Raw genomic sequence first — 17,558 nt, forward strand, 5'->3', positions numbered from 1 at the left:
TTTTTAGTCATGTCATTTGGATTGACTAATGCCTCTGCTGCTTTTATGGATCTGATGAACAGAGTGTTCAAGGATTATTTAGACCAGTTTGTGATCGTCTTCATCGATGATATTCTGGTATATTCTCAAACTGAGTCAGAGCATGAGCAGCATCTGAGGTTGGTTTTACAGAGACTGAGGGAACACAGATTGTTTGCTAAATTCAAGAAGTGTGAGTCCTGGTTGTCTCAGGTATCCTTTCTTGGGCACATTGTCAGTAAGGAGGGGATTAAGGCAGATCCAGCAAAGATTGAAGCGGTTAGAGATTGGTCAAGGCCAAAGAATGCTTCTGAGGTTAGAAGTTTCCTTGGATTGGCAGGTTATTATAGGCATTTCTTGGAAGGGTTCTCAAAGATAGCTAGTGCTTTGAATGAACTGACACGCAAGAGTCAGAAATTTGTGTGGTCAGATAAGTGTGAGAACAGCTTCCAGGTTCTGAAACAGAGGTTGATTATAGATCCGATTCTGAGTCTTCCAACAAATCAGGAGAAATTTGTGATTTACTTTGATGCTTCTCATCAGGGTTTGGGCTGTGTTCTGATGCAATCGGAAATGGTAATTGCTTATGCTTCTCGTCAGTTGAAGGGGTATGAGAAGAGATATCCCACTCATGATTTAGAGTTGGCAGCTGTGGTTTTTGCTTTAAAGATATGGAGGCATTATCTCTATGGAGAGAAGTGTGAGATCTATACAGACCACAAGAGCCTGAAGTACTTCTTCACCCAGAAAGATCTTAATATGAGGCAAAGGCGTTGGCTGGAGTTAGTAAAAGATTATGATTGTGAGATTCTGTATCATCCAGGTAAAGCCAACGTGGTAGCTGATGCTTTAAGTCGGAAGGGTCCGGGACAGATTCATGGTATGAGGCTGATAGCCAGGGAGTTATCAGATGATATGACCAGAGCTGTTATAGAGTTGCTGGTGGGCCAGTTGGCTAACATTACGCTATATTCTACACTGTTGGGGAGGATTAAGGAGGGTTAGCTGAGTGATCCACAGCTGATCAAGATCAGAGAGGGTGTTCTGGTTGGAGCATCCAGAGATTATACAGTGTCTGAGATAGGCTTACTGAGATACAAGGGGCGGATATGTGTTCTGCTAGACACTGCTTTGAGGTGAGAGAATCTGGATGAATCTCATACTACACATTACTCTTTGCATCCAGGCACCACGAAGATGTATCAGGATCTGAGATCGTTGTATTGGTGGCCAGGGATGAAGAGGGATGTAGTGGAGTATGTGGCTAAGTGCTTGACTTGTCAATAGGTCAAGGCTGAGCATCAAAGGCCGACAGGGTTATTGTAGCCTCTGGATATCCCAGAGTGGAAATGGGAAGACATCACAATGGATTTTGTGGTGGGCTTACCCAGGACTGTTGGTCAGCATGATTCTATTTGGGTGATAGTGGATCGCTTCACCAAGTCAACTCACTTCTTGCCAGTGAGGACTACTTATATAGTTGACCAGTATGCAGATCTCTATGTGAGAGAGATCGTGTGCCTTCATGGAGCACCGAGGTCGATCGTGTCAGATCGGGACCCTACTTTTACTTCCAAGTTCTAGGGGAGTTTCCAGAAGGCCAAGGGGACACAGCTGAAGTTCAGTACAACTTATCATCCTCAGACAGATGGGAAATCTGAGAGGACGATCCAGATTTTGGAGGACATGCTGCGAGCATGTGTGCTGGACTTTGGTGGATCTTGGAGCAAGTATCTCCCTTTGATAGAGTTCTCCTACAACAATAGTTATCAATCTTCCATTGGAGTTGCACATTATGAGATGTTGTATGGTAGGAAGTGCAGATCTCCCATTCACTGGGATGAGACAGGTAAAAGGAGATACTTAGGTCCTGAGGCAGTTCAGAGGACCAGTGAAGCCATTGAAAAGATTAGAGCCCGGATGCTTACTTCTCAGAGTAGGCAGAAGAGCAATGTAGATCCCAAGTGCAGGAACATGGAGTTCCAAGTGGGAGACTATGTTTTCCTTAGAGTCTCACCATGGAAAGGGGTGAGAAGTTTTGGGAAGAAAGGAAAGTTGAGTCCTAGATTTGTAGGTCCATTTGAGATCCTGGAGAGGATTGGTGAAGTGGCTTACAGATTGGCTTTGCCTCCAGCGTTGTCAGCCGTGCATAATGTATTTCATGTTTCAGCTCTTCGGATGTATATATTTGATGTGAGCCATATTTTGAGTTATGAAGATCTAGAGCTTGAGCCAGATCTCTCCTTTGAGGAGCAACCAGTTCAGATACTCGATAGAAAAGATAAGGTCCTCAGAAACAAGACGATACCTTTGGTTAAGGTATTGTGGAGTAACAGCAAGGTCGAGGAAGCGGCCTGGGAGTTGGAGTCAGATATGCGGAGTTAGTATCCCGAGCTGTTCAGGTAAATTTCGAGGACGAAATTTCTGAGGGGATAGTTGTGATGCCCCGAATTCTCCGATGTGTTTTAATGGCGAGAATAGTAGGGCGGGAGGGCCATACTTGTTTAATTATGCCATTAATTGATAAAATGCATGTATATGTGAATTATATTATAATATGATGTAAAATGCATGCATGTGGGTCCACATTTTAAATTACAAGGGTGTGATGATAATTTGGCCATTGAGGGTATAATTGTATAATTATATGCATGTTGGTGATATATTATCGAGACCACATTATAATGTGGGTTTGTTCGAGCTACTCAGCATGAGACGATCTTGGAAAATTAATAAGTGGTATGGTCATAACGGGTTTAAGTTTGAGGCTCGGGATGAGTCTCGGGGTGATTTTAATGATTAGAGCGTTACCAAGAATTAAAGGGTAACAGGATATAAATTATTGGTGTTTGGGATTATCGAGAATAGCGGGAATTGGAGAGCGTTAATTATGATTCACGAGATAGGTTGGAAAGGACATAATTTGCCCTTGGGAGCCTTTAGAAACCCTTAATTGACCTAGGGGTATAATGGTCTTTTTACCCCTAGGATAGATATAAACCCTTTAGGCTGTGAAACAGAGGGAAAACAGAGCAAGATTACCCATACCTTCCTTCTCCTTCATCTTCTTTGTGATTTTTGAGCACTTTTTGAGGATTCAAGCTTGGGAAGTAGACCTTGGGAGTTTGGGAGAGTGTTCCACCATTGAAGAGCATCACAACCTGAGTTTGAGGTAAGTTTCTAGCCACTAGTTTCCTGGTTTTCTCTGTTTTGATGTTTAGTTCCAGCTTGTGATTTTGTTGGGGATGGTTGGAATTGATGGAAGTTTTGGTTGGGGTTTAACTTGGGTTTTGATGAGGGAGTGTTATAGATCAAGTTTACGGGTTGTATTGGATGTTTGAGTGGTGTTTGAGCTTGGTTTGAAAGGTTGGTTCCAAGGAAAATCGCAAGAGAGGAAAAACCAGGGTATTGGCTGAACTAGGGGTTGGGCCGCGGCATGGCCAAGGAGGGTCGAGGCTCTTTAGGGGTGCTGAAGGAGGTCGCCTCTGTTTGAGGGGCAGGCCGCGGCATGGCCAAGGAGGGCCGCGGCCCTTAGTGGCATTTTGGCCAGAATTGAGTTTTTGGCTTGGGGATTCTAGCCTTAGGCCTCGAGGTTGATCCTACTACCCGGTTTAGTAGGATTCGATGTCTCAGAGGCTAGGTTTTGGTTTGGGAACCCTTTGTTATTCATTTTATTGATGGAATCCCATAATTGGTTATGACCAGGTAACCGCTAAGGGAGCAAAAGGTTGATCGTTCTTAGGGGTCGTTCTTATTATATTTCTCCCTCGAACCTGAGGTAAGAAAACTGCACCCTGTGTATATACGACATGCGTGTTTGTGATTGAGGCATGTTGATTGATAAATGTGGACATGGATTGCATATTAAATGCTAGTCAATGTTGTTTACTTGTATATGTACTGACTAGTTAGGGACACTGACCTAAGAGTCAGAAATGGCATAGCATCATGAACGCAGGGCCAAATGAAGATTAGATCTAATCGATATCAGCGTTGAATGACTCTAAGGCATTAACGCTGGACCGACCCTAAGGTCGATGAACTTATAAGCGCTTGGCTAGTCTAAGACTAGTTACTAGAGCCAGGGCCTAAGGCCCAAGTGACCGTTTGTCACATGGCTAGGGGACGATGTTCCATGGTTATGACTCTATGGTCATGAGGAAGGTTATGTTGGTGACTAGTCACCATGCACCTATCGTGTTTGAACTAATAAAAGGTTCACCTATCTATTAAGCCCCGGTGACCCTATCGTCACAAGGCTAAAGGGAGCTAGACCCAACTTAGTGACTTTTGCGACTGTCACCTACTTGTTGGACTGATAGTCCTGAATGATTATTATGATCGTTGTTGATATTATATCATGCTTTATTGTGTTTTCTTGCTGGGCCTTGGCTCACGGGTGCTATGTGGTGCAGGTAAAGGGAAAGAAAAGGTCATCCAACCTTGAGTGGAGAGCTTAGGTGGTGATGTGTACATATGCGGCCGCTTGACCACCACGGCCATGGAGTTCTCAGAGGGACTAGGGTGTTTACCCTATTTTTGCCGCTTAGGTCGGCGGGTTTGTAATTTTGAAACTGTAATGACCTCTTTGAGTTGTAAATAACTTGTAAATGTTTTTATGGGCCCACGAACAGTCTTATGTATTTAATAAAATATATCCTTTCCTTTTTATTGATTTTCCATCTTAGCCTGTTAATAACACTTAGAACACGTTTTTAACCAAAGGACTCGGGTAGCGGGTCAAATTTCTGATTCACCATTCACCATAACTGTTTTGGGGTAACAAGGACGTTACAATGATGGCGTCGCAGCAAAGGGAGATAGAGCGCCAGTGCCAGGAGCTGAGCGATCGACAGGCGGAGATGGACCGTCGGCAGAGGGATGCCATGGCAGCCCTTGAAGCAGCCATCCAGCTGCCTAGGAATCAGGCTGCGCCTGCCTTGCAGCCTGGTCAACCCCCAAGCAGGCCACCTCAAAGGCGTCCCAATCCTAGCCCTCCGCTCCAACCAAGAAGCCCTCAGAGGCCGGAGCTGCCGCTTATGCCTCAGGATGATATCCCACCTAGGAATCCTGAGACGTAACCTTCGTCTCAGGCTGGTCGAGGCAATTCCCCGTGCCCGAGGTAGAATAAGGCCAGGCAACAGTTCCATAGCCCTAGACGCCCAAGGGTGAAGAGCCGAATCCATCGAGCAGGGGGAATCGTCCTTCTGCCAACAAAAGGAATTCAGAAATAGGCTCTGCGGTCAAGGGCCCCCCACGACATGATAATGCACGGGGACCCACCGACCAATGCAGGCCTCCCCCTAACGCTCGGGAAATGCCAGCCCAAGGAGGCAACAGAGGAAATAGTCGGTCGCATCATAGCCAGTCACAGTTCAGAGATGGCCACGACTACAATGAGGCCGACTTAGGCAGAGGAAATGCTGGTCGGAGGAACAAAGAAAGAGGTGGAGGCAGGAGCCCCCCACCTAGAGAAGACCGACAAGCAGGACATAATGCTGGGGGGCATCCCAGACAAAATAACGTCTTTAGCCGACTCGGAGCCAGTGAGCAGTGGCGAAGAGACGATGACTTAAGGGATGTACTCAACGACTGCTGAGAAAGGCACGATGAGTACATTCCCCCGGCACCAGAGGCCCCAGCAATTCTGGAAGCCGTTTAGGCTCAAATTGATGCTCTGAACCAGGCTGTACACTGGTCGGGGGGTGGACATCGCACATCGAGTACGACCAGAGGAGAGACACCCCTTTCGTACAAAGGATTGTTGTGGCAGAAACCCCCAGCAAGTTCAAAATGCCAACTCTGCCAAATTTCAACGTGTATGGAGACCCAATATCTCATGTTAACAAGTTTGAGATACAAATGGACATTCAGAAAGTCTTTGAAGATGCTCGCTGCAGGATCTTCCCAGCGACACTTTTTGATGCCGCCCAGGAGTGGTTCTTTAAGTTCCCTCCTGCAAGTATAGTATCCTGGGAGATGTTAGTGAAATAATTTTACGGACAGTACTACAGGGGTCGTGTGCACCCCACCGAGGCGAACCAACTGGTTGAGATACGCTAGAAAGAGGGGGAGCCCTTGAAGGATTACATTCAGTTCTTCATGCAAGCCGCAGCAGGAGCCAAGACTGTGGGTGATGAAGGCAAGATGAAGGCCCTAACCACTAGGGTTAGGCGCCATTCTCCCCTCTAGAGTAGCCTCAGAAAGCATGGGGTTAAAAGTACCCAGGAGGTTTTAGATATAGCTGATCGATACATCAAGCTCGAGGACGCGATTGCCAATGAAGGGAAATCGCTAGCAAAAGACAAGGGGCCCAAGGAAGAACCCGCCAAAACCGCCAATGGGTCTAAGCCCAATGGCAACAGCAAAGGCAACAGGAATGGCAATGGTAAGAATGGTGGAAAGCGGGCGAGCAACGAACCCTCGACCTCCGAGAGTAAGCGCCCCAAAGGTAATCGATATGAACCAAAATTCACCAATTACACTGCCCTTGTTGAAAGCCGAGCAAAGGTTTACCAGGTGACCAGCTCGAGCGTGCCCTATAAACGATCTGCACCAATAAGGAAAGATATCTCTAAGAGAGATTCAACAAAGTTCTGTTGTTATCATAACGACTACGGGCACGACACCAATGAGTGTAACCAGCTGAAGGGCGAAATTGAGTTCCTGATAAGACAGGGACATATAAGAAGATAAGTACTGTTGGGGTTTTATGCCCTAATTAAAACCCAAATTCTTTGTAATCTCATTTTATTATAAATAAAAGAATAGAAATCATTTTTTGACTTGGTCAATCACTTTGCTCACATGTTTTATTTTCATGATTATTTGTTTAATATAAACTTCTATTAAATCCCGAGCATATAGTTAATCTTATTTATAGTGACGTAATCACAGTGGAATATAAATATGATTATATGTTCAAAATAAGTTGGTCCTAAGATTAATCAGTGCACCGGATTTACACTGACTTGCCAATCTACGATATGTTCTACTTACACATTATAGTGTTATGTTCTTTCCAGAACATTAGCAAAGTACATAAGATCGGATGTATTTGTTACATCGGACTGGACCGATATTGACAGTTGATAAGATAAGTAAACGTACTGTTATTATCTATTCTAGTCATATCATATAGTTGACCATAGGTCAATTCAATCTTAATTCTGAGTGGTTAGTATTCTAACTGATTGTATTATTTGAGTTCTTTGACTTGTTCGTTACCAGCTTACCCTACGAACTAGCCCATACTTACATATTGGGAACTCGGTAGTATAATTGAGTGGAAGTGTTAATCATAGTGTTGACTGCGTTTTTAGCCAACGACGTGAGAACGTCAAATACGACGAACCTTCAAGAGAATGTAAACGACAACAGACGGTATAAACAAGAAAAGTAAATAACACAGAATTTTTATAGTGGTTCAGCCCCGATTGTCGGTAATAGCCTAATCCACTTAGAGTTGTGATTTATAAATCTATACTCAAGATCAGATGGACTATGCCAACTGAGTTTCTTCAGTATAAATTGTGAAAATACAAGAATTCTCTCTAATTTCAGCACTTTCTCTCTCTAGAATAGACAGACCCAATTTTATCTCTCTAGAAAGAATAAGCAGAAGGGACCCTCTTCTCATCCCATCAGCTCTCTATTTATAGAGATGGGATCCTCAACTGATATCCCCTTATAATAGGGATATTTTACTATATTTATTATATTTATATTACAAATAAACATTCAACATTCAAAATGTAACAAACTCCCTATTTGTGGGAAGAATGAGAGATTCCCGCGCATGTTGTTGAAGTTGTATCTGACTTAGTCTCCTCTAGCTAGTTGGTCCACCTCCTACTCACTACCCATGCAAGTGCTGGTTAAACATGCATGGTGGTAGGATATGCATGGTGGTAGGACATGCTTTGGGTGGGCTGAACGTGCATGGTTCTCCTCGAACATGTACTCTCCTCCAGCATGCCATGTCCCTCCTTGAACCAATCTCCTTAGCTTCTCCTCGGACCAAGGTGGTCCGAGGCAACTTCCTTGGCACCTCACCTTGAACAACATTGAGGGAACCTCACCTTGGACAATATTGAGGGAACCTCACCTTGGACAATATTGAGGGAACCTCACCTTGGACAATATTGAGGGAACCTCACCTTGGACAACATTGAGGCAACCTTCTTTAGCATCTCCCAAACATGTCCGATCGAACATTGTATAGACTTTCCTTATGAAAGTCTAAGTCTCCATTCTCTTGCATGAGACTCCTCCTCCTTAGCTATTTACCTTGGACACGTTCGAGCCAACACTTAGAAAACCTTGGGAGGCTTGCCTCCTACACACCCTTGGGGTCTCCTAGGACCACACCCTCCTTGGGGTCTCCTAGGACCACATCCTCCTTGGAGTCTCCTAGGACCACTCCCCTTAGCTCTCCTAGGAGGCACTCTCCTAGATGCATTCTCCTTAGCCTCCTAGGATGCATTCTCCAATTTTTGGGTATAACACATAGATATGAACATCTATAGCTTCTGATGAAGAAGTGAAACGATGGTTTCCTTTTAGTTTGGTTCAAGGTGTTAAATGATAGAGATCTCATTTCAGTAATTAAATTAGTTTACTGAAATATCATTTACAAGGAACTAAGTGTTTTAAGGATAAAATACAATGAGAGGTAAAACGGTATTTTAGTCCTATCTCATTGTAGACCGTCTATAGAGGATTGAGTGAGAATTATGGTTGTAACAATGGATAATTAATAGCGTATCTATATTTGTTATAGATTGTTCTATGAATTCAAGAGTGCAATTCCAAGTCTATAGTGGATTCACGAGGAATTAATAAGTTAGTAAATTTATTTGTTAGATTTATGATAACTTATTGGAGCTTTATTTCATAGGCCCATGGTCCCCATTGTACCTTGGATAAAATCATCTAGATAGTCTCAATTAATTGATTTAATCATCAATTAGAATTATCAAAGTTGACAAGGTCAATTTTGGATAGTTTCACAGAGTTGTGTAATTTTGAGAAGAAAAGAGAAATTATGGCAGATTTATTAATTAAGATAAATTGCTATCTAAATTAATAAATAAGTTTAAATCAAGGTTCAAATTATAAATAATTAATTTGATAAAGGATTTAAATAATTATTTATTTAATTAAATCAATAGAAAATAATACAGGCCTTGATTTTAAGTCCAATGGGTTATAATCAAATGAGAAATTTCACGGCCCTATAGCCCATGATAATTTCGACCTAGGGCTTCAAAATGGCTATTATTTTATTAAATTTTTAATTAAATTAAATGGCCTAATTGAGTCTATAAAAGGAGTGCTTAGAGAGAAGTCAAAAAAAAAGTTTGATAAGTCACAAGTCAAATTTTCTGATAGTTTTAGATTCTCTCTAAACACAAGTCCTTTTCTAAGCCTCTTTGTTATTTTCTCTTCTTCTCTCTATATCTATCTCATGTGTTGAGAATTGCCCACACTAGTCTACGTGGTTCTAAGGATACATTAGAAGATTGTGAAGAAAATAGAAGATCGGTTCAGTTTCTTGATAATACTCTGCGACAAAGAGGATACAAGAGTTAGAGAAACTGAAGGAAGGACTCTTTAATTCCGCTGTGTATACTGTAAGTATTCTATTATTTCTTTCTCTTTGAATTCAATTTTAAAAACATGTTTTAGGCTGTCTCGTATTAATTTGTTTAATATTAGATATACATGAAAATAAATAAAGATCCTGTATAAGCTAATCCAACAAGTACGAGCCACGGGAAGTTCTCAGCGAGAGGCTCAAGGTGGCAACGATTCGGCGCCTGCACGCCAACGCTCGCCACCTTTACAGCTAGCTCCCGTGGCAGGTACCCTACTCACCATCTGCGAAGGCCCACATCTTGCAGGAGATAGTCAGAAAGCGAGGGAACGATATGCTCGAACCCTACGCCACGACCAGGACATCGAGATGATGAGTGTCGAGGATCGTGCACCGAAAAAGGCTCGAACAGAGGAGGAACTGATCACCTTCTCTGATGACGATGCCCAGCATGTGCGCTTCCCACACTCCGATCCGCTGGTCGTGGATGTACAAATCACAAATATGATGGTGAAAAGGGTGTTGGTCGATACAGTAAGTTCGATCAACATCCTATATAAGTCCTCGCTGGAAAGGATGAAATTGTCCGTAAAGGACCTAGAGCCATGGAACCAAACCATTTATGGTTTTTCCAGAGAAGGGCTCACCCCAGTAGGGCCAATTAGACTCCCAGTCATAGCAGGCACTGCACCTGCTAACAGGACATTACTCACTACTTTTATAGTAGTTGATTGTCCTTCAGCGTACAACGCTGTGATTGGGAGACCAATTCTGGTCGACTTGCGAGCCGTCACTTCTATATGGAACCCCGCCATGAAATTCTCAATGGATGCAGGGGTAGGATGCGTGTTGGGAAATCAGAGGGAAGCAAGAGAGTGCTACAACGCCTCGATCACCAAGGCAAAGAAGGGTGTATCGAGGGATGCCACCGGGAAGGAGTTGCAAATGGCAACTGATGTTCAAGCCCGCTCATGTGATAATCTCACCAAATAGGGCATTTCCCAAAGGAGGATAGAGACTTAGATCCCCACTTTGGGGATTTTGAAGAAGAAGTGGGACCCATCGAGGACCTTGAAGAGGTCCAACTCGATGAGGAAAATCCGACCAGAGTTGTGAAAGTCAGTAAAAACTTAGAGACAACAACAAAACAAGCATTGGTGGAGTTCTTAAGGAGGAACCAGGATGTCTTTGCCAGGTCACATAAAGACATGGTCGGGATAGATCCTACAGTCATCAGCCATGTCCTAAACATTGACAAAAGCTTTCCACCAGTGCAACAAAAAAGAAGGCTGCTTGACAAAAACAGATCAAAGGCTTTGAAAGAGGAAGTCGAGAAGCTGAAGGAGAATGGGTTCATCAGGGTGGCATTTTATCCATCATGGGTCTCTAATCCCGTACTCGTGCCCAAGCTGAATGGCAAGTGGCGTACGTGCATGGATTTTACAGACCTAAATAAAGCCTGCCCCAAAGACTGTTTCCCACTCCCGAGGATCGACCATCTGGTCGATGCCACTGCAGGACACTAGATCCTCTCATTCATGGATGCATACTCTGGGTATAATCAAATTAGTATGCATCCCCCTGATGAGGATCACACTAGCTTTCGAACTGATACAAGGCTCTACTGTTACAAGGTCATGCCCTTTGGTTTGAAAAATGCTGGTGCGACTTACCAGAGGCTTGTCAACCACATGTTTAAGGAGCTGATCGGTATAAACATGGAGGTTTACGTCGACGACATGCTGGTTAAGTGAAAGAAAGCAGAAGGGCATGTAAGGGATTTGCAGGAATGCTTCAACGTCCTGAATAAATATAGGATGGAGCTAAATCCCCTTAAATGCTCCTTCGAAGTAGGATCAGGGAAGTTCTTGGGATTTATAGTTAACTCAAGAGGAATTGAAGCTAATCCCGAGAAAATAAAAGTCATGATCGAGATGAAGTCGCCAGTGAAGATTAAGGATGTCCAAAGCCTGACTGAGAGGATTGCTGCTCTAAGTAGATTTATTTCAAAATCAACAGACAAGTGTGTCCCATTTTTCAATCTACTCAGAGGCAATAAGAAATTTGAATGGACAGATGAGTGCGAATAGGCCTTTTAAGCACTAAAAATGCATATGGCACAGCCACCCATCCTGTCAAAGTCGGTCAATAAAGAGACTTTGTTCATCTACCTGGCAATCACGGATTATGATGCTAGTGCTGTTCTTGTAAGAGAAGAAGAAGGTGTGCAGAAGGCTATCTATTACATAAGCAAAAGGCTGATCGGAGCAGAATTGAGCTATCCCCCCATTGAAAGGTTAGCCTATTGCTTAGTTTTGGCCTCTAGGAAGCTGAGGTCTTACTTCCAAGCTCATCCGATTATGGTATTGACCGACCAACCTCTTCGGCAAGTCTTGCAAAAGCCAGAGGCTGCCAGAAGATTACTAAAGTGGGCAGTCGAACTCGGCCAATTCAACATATCTTACCTGCCGCGAGCAGCGATAAAAGGACAAGCCTTAGCTGACTTCATCGCTGAATTCACAGAGCCCGTGGGTGACGAGAAGATTGAGGAGCCCAGCGAGCCTGAATGTCAAATCCAAGCACCCTCATGGAAATTGTTCACAGACGGTTCATCTAACAAATCCCACGCAGGAGCAGGAGTGATATTGGTAACGCCGAAAGGACACCAATTTCACTGTGCAATTAGATTTGATTTCATTGCTTCTAACAATGAGGCCGAATATGAAGCATTACTCGCTGGACTGCGATTAGCCAAGGATATGAACATAAAAGTGCTTGACATCTATAGTGATTCTCAGCGGGTGGTGAACCGAGTCTTGAGAGAGTATCAGGCGCGAGGTTTGAAGATGGTTGCCTATCTGAACAAAGCAAAGGATCTGTTAACCCAGTTCGACAGATGCAGTCTCCAGCAAGTACCTCGCAATCAGAATTCCAACGCAGACGCTTTGGCAAAGTTGGCAAGTGCAAAAGATGCTAATACTCTGAACATAGTGCCAATCGAGCGACTATCAGAACCAAGCATACAAGCAGTAGAAACCACTCTGGTCATCCAGATGGCGGATACATGGATGGCACCATATGTAGAGTATCTGTCAAGCGGCGTGCTACCAGCAGACAGAAACAAAGCTAGGACCCTTCAGCGACAAGCTGCTAGGTATATCTTGGTCGATGGAATCCTGTACCGAAGGGGATACTCACTGCCACTTCTCAGATGTGTTACAAAGGAGAAAGCCAAAGGGTTAATGAAAGAGGTGCACGAAGTTTTTTTTGGGGACCACGCTGGGGGGCAAAGCTTGTCAAAAAAGATCCTAAGGCAGGGATATTTCTGACCAACCATGAATGAAGACTCAATAGAGTTCGTGCGAAGATGTGACAAGTGTCAGAGATTTTCTAAAATCCCACGAGCAGCTCCCAATGAGTTAAAGCAGATGCAGAGTCCACTACCCTTTGTAGTTTGGGGAATAGATCTAATCAGATCTTTGCCTACAGGAAAAGGTGGTGTAAAGTATGCAGTGGTTGCTGTCGACTACTTCACCAAATGGGCCGAAGCTAAGCCACTCGCGGCCATAATGACTAAGAAAGTGCTTGACTTTGTAGTCAAAAACATCATATGTCGCTATGGATTACCAAAGAAGATAGTCTCAGATAATGGCACCCAGTTTGACAGTGATCTATTCACGGACTTCTGCAAACGTCATGATATTATCAAAAGCTTTTCTTTAGTCGCTCATCCTAAGGCGAATGGGCAAGTCGAAGCAGTTAACAAAATGCTGAAGAATACCCTAAAGAAAAGACTTGAAGAAGCTAAGGGAGCATGGCCAGAACAGTTGCCTGAAGTCCTTTGGTCATACAGAACTTCCCACCGAATAGCAACAGGTCATACCCCGTTTTCTTTAGCATACGGATATGAAGCCATGTTGCCTGTCGAGTTGGATCCACCCTCGCACCGCAGAATAACATACGACCAACATTCTAACAGCCAGCTACTGATGGAATCCTTGGACTCGATTGATGAAAGGCGTGAACAAGCCCAGCTCCGAGTAGCTGCATACCAGCAGAAATTCGCCCGGTATTTCAACTCTAAAGTGCGAGAGAGAAAATTCAATGTTGGAGACCTTGTGCTTTGAAGAGTTTTCCTTAACACCCACGACCAAGCTGCTGGAGTACTGGGGCCAAATTGGGAAGGGCCTTACTAGATTGATGAAGTCCTTCACCCAGGCACTTATAAACATGCCCGCTTAAACGGAGATCTCGTTCCTTGCTATTGGAATGGAGAACACCTGCGCAAGTATTACCAATGAACAATTCTTCTTAAAGAATTGGCTTGTACAAATTTTACTTTTTGCAAGTTTCGAAAAAATGTAAGATCTTATTGATCGCTCGTAAAGACATGTTTAGTCCATTTATTACGAGAAATAAAAGGGACTATGATCAGCCAGTCATTTCTTGCCAACTATTGTATTTATTACAAGTATTTGCTCATTACGTGTGTTGTTTTGCTGTATTATAATGCTAATCATATTGCTCCGAGCAGTAATGTTCGAGCAGGTTCTATTCAAGGCAAGTGACCAAGGACCTAAAGCTCCCCGATCGCTTGGGGGCATACAAGGTACAAGTAAGCAAAGCATATCGTTAAAAGGTATGTAAACACATGAGCAAAATAAGTGAAAGCATGCTAGGGCACTTAGAGTATTTTTCAAAATTTTGTTATTTTGTTAAATCAAACCAAAGTGCTATGCTAAGTTCGGTCATGCGAACAGATGTTATAATAATATGCAAATATATTATAATATCAAAACGAATCCTTTTACACCGCAAGCAGTAACTGCTTGGATGTAATTGTTTAAGTAAAAGTAAAGCTGCCCATGCAGCAAACCAAAAAATTATATTGTTTATACATCACGACCCATAGGTCGTGTAGTTAAAAAAGAAAAAAACATAAAAAGAAAAGACTTAGAAGCTCAAGGATTTTGAGGAGCCAAAGGATCTTGGGGAAGATTCTAGTCGACAGCACCCGCAACCTCATTGTCTGCCCCATCCATCCCAGTGGCCAGTGAGATTTTAGGGGAAGTAGGGACCCTTGATCTTTCTTCCTCAGCCAACTGAGTAGCGCAGCGAGCAAGCTCGACATCTCTCGTATTCTCGGGAAGGTAGTTAAAGTTGGCACCCTTATTGTGCTTCCAGAAATCATAGAAGCATCGGAGAGTGGCATTCTTGTACCTTTCCAAGTTGCTCGCGTTGGCCTTCTCCAACTCTTCAACCCGGCCCTCCAGAGTTGTGGTCTCCTGCCTGCTCGCGGCCAAATCCACCTCGAGCTATTGGGCCATGCGGTAGTTAAAGTGGTTGGACTCCTTGAATTGGTCCCTCTGCTCGCGAACTTTCTTCAGAGACCTCTGCTTCTTCTCCAACTCCTTAGTCAGTTGGGCCTTTTCCTCAACCACCACTGCCAGCTGATCAGCATGTTTGGCCTTAGTAGCTTTGAGTTCATCCTCATGTCGTTGCTTCAAAATCCTGGCATGTTCGGTGACGGCACCCAAGCGTATTCGACCGGCAGTAAGGTTCAACATGACCTGCAGTCAGAATAGAAGCTAGACAAACAATAAACTAAAGAAGACCTGTTTCCATAGAAAGAGATGACTTACACTGGTGAACTCATTCAGGGCGCGGTTCAAGATCGGGTCAACCCCCATCGTCTCCGTAGCAGCCATTGCCTCTCGGCAGCGGTCATGCTTCGCAATCTTTGTGATACTCTCCTTGATCAATTTAAAGGCGTGCCCAACCATCTCGCCCCCGGTTGAAGCAGGATCAGCCTGCTGAGGTTGGTCGGTCGGGGCCGCGGGAGGAGGAGTTGATCCGACTGGAGCAGAAGGAGTCTGTTGCTCGCGGGGAGAAGGTGGAGTCATGGTGGTGGAGGGCCTATCCTCTGAATGGCCTGTGTTCCGAGCCTTCTTCGCGTGAGGCGCCTTGCTGCTCTCCCCGTGGTGTCTCTTGCTGGTTTTCTTCTTGCTCGGGGGAGCCGCGGCAGCCTCTGGAGTGCTGTAGATGTCGAACACATTGATGGATTCCATGTCTGAAAAAGAAGAACAAAGTTGAACAGTGAGATTGCATGAATGACCAAGTATGTTACATCAGAAAAAGAAGCAAAAAAGGATTGCAAAGTCAAATAATCGAGCTATTATTACTGGTTGCTATCCTATAGACTCTACTAGTCTTATACTCACTCTTTGACATGAAGAAGTCTGGACCTAATGTGGAGCATGTCTAAGATTGTCGTCCCCGTCAAATAGATGACAGGGAATTGGAAAATTGTCTAGAAGCGAAATAACTGTACCATTATCATCCGACGAATCGTCAGAGAATTTGACAGGCTCGGTGGCCTTCTTTTTTCCTTTCCCCAAGGGGGCCGAGGGCCTCACTGCTGGGGGAGTGCCAGCAGGTTCCTTGATCGTGACCTCGGTCTGTAACGCCCTACTACCTTAGAGCCGTTACTAAGTGAGTTTAAAAATAGAAATCGTGCTTTTGACTGACTCTAAGTGGTTTCTAAAACCAAAAGTGTGGATAAATCAGAATTTAAGGCTGTACTCTTTAAAATGTTTAACTTCATTGAAAACGTAAGTATAAAACATCTGGGATCCCAAAATAAGGTTTACAAAATATTTACAACTCAAAAATAGATTTACATCAGGTTAACTATCAAAAGAATGGATCAATACAGCCATTTACAAAATGCCCCCAACCAAAGCAGTCGGGCAGGCCGAACATGTACGCGCCGCCCCCACGCTCTCCATACTCATGGCCGGTTGACAGACTCCTTGCTTTTACCTGCCACACGGAGCACCCGTGAGCCGAAGCCCAGCAAGAAAACCCAAATAGCACATAACATATGCAATAATAATATCACTGGAATAATTGACTGGAAAATAGGAAAATCATCGATTTAAACAAGCACGGCCATGCCGCCCCAGAGGCCTTACCAAAGCTTGGGGTCTCGGTCATTACCGTAGGATAACTCATGTATCCCTTGGGTCCCACCCTCGCTATAGCATCCCATGTGCTGAGCATTGCTTCCGGCCCCACTGCCGTACCCGGCCCTTGCCGCTCTCGGCCTTGCCATTCAAACATACAATAGTTTATCTAAGATTACACATTTGCACACAATACAAGCTAGGGCCGTGCCCTACAATCACACAGTGGGCTCATGCCCTAATCTCGGGTGTTACGGTTTTCTTACCTGTATTCCGTGCTTTCCGATGCACCACGGTCACGAGCACGGTCCACTAGCACGAGCCTCTCCGAAATCCTAGTCACAACACACATAAAACACTTTTAATACTAACCAAGCCCAAAACCACTTCCCAGGACCAATCCCGTACACCCGGGACCTCTAAAACCTTAAAACAACACCCCGGAGGCATCCCCCGAACCCCCGGAGCTAAGACCTAAAATTGCCAAAAAAAAGCTATCCTGAAAATTGCCTTATGCCGCGGCACAACTTCCTTGTGCCGTGGCACCCAACAGACAGAAGCTCCCCGCTGCGGCACACAAAAACCCTGCCGCGGCACACCTTCGCAGACCCAGAATTCTGGGTTTTTTCCTGCAATTTTTCTCGAGCTTTAACCTCTCCAAATCACCCCAAACCAGTACCTAAGTCTCAAAACTCAAATCCAAACCTCATATGAACAATCTAACACCCTACAAACACTAGGATCAAGGTCAAAACATCAACACACCCAAGATCCACTCCATTGATCTCAAATTCAGCAACCCAAACCAAAACCCATGAAAATCTTAACTCAAGCATTAAATTCCTCAATCAACACAGAAAACAAACTTAAATAAGCATAATATCCTTACCTCAAGAGTAGAATCCACCCTAAAAGTTTCCTTGATCTCCTCCTAAGCTTCCCACTTCAGCCCCTTCCACACCTCTTCTTCTTTCCTC

Source organism: Humulus lupulus, chromosome 3 (genome assembly GCF_963169125.1).
Source record: "Humulus lupulus chromosome 3, drHumLupu1.1, whole genome shotgun sequence".
NCBI classification, from domain to species: domain Eukaryota; kingdom Viridiplantae; phylum Streptophyta; class Magnoliopsida; order Rosales; family Cannabaceae; genus Humulus; species Humulus lupulus.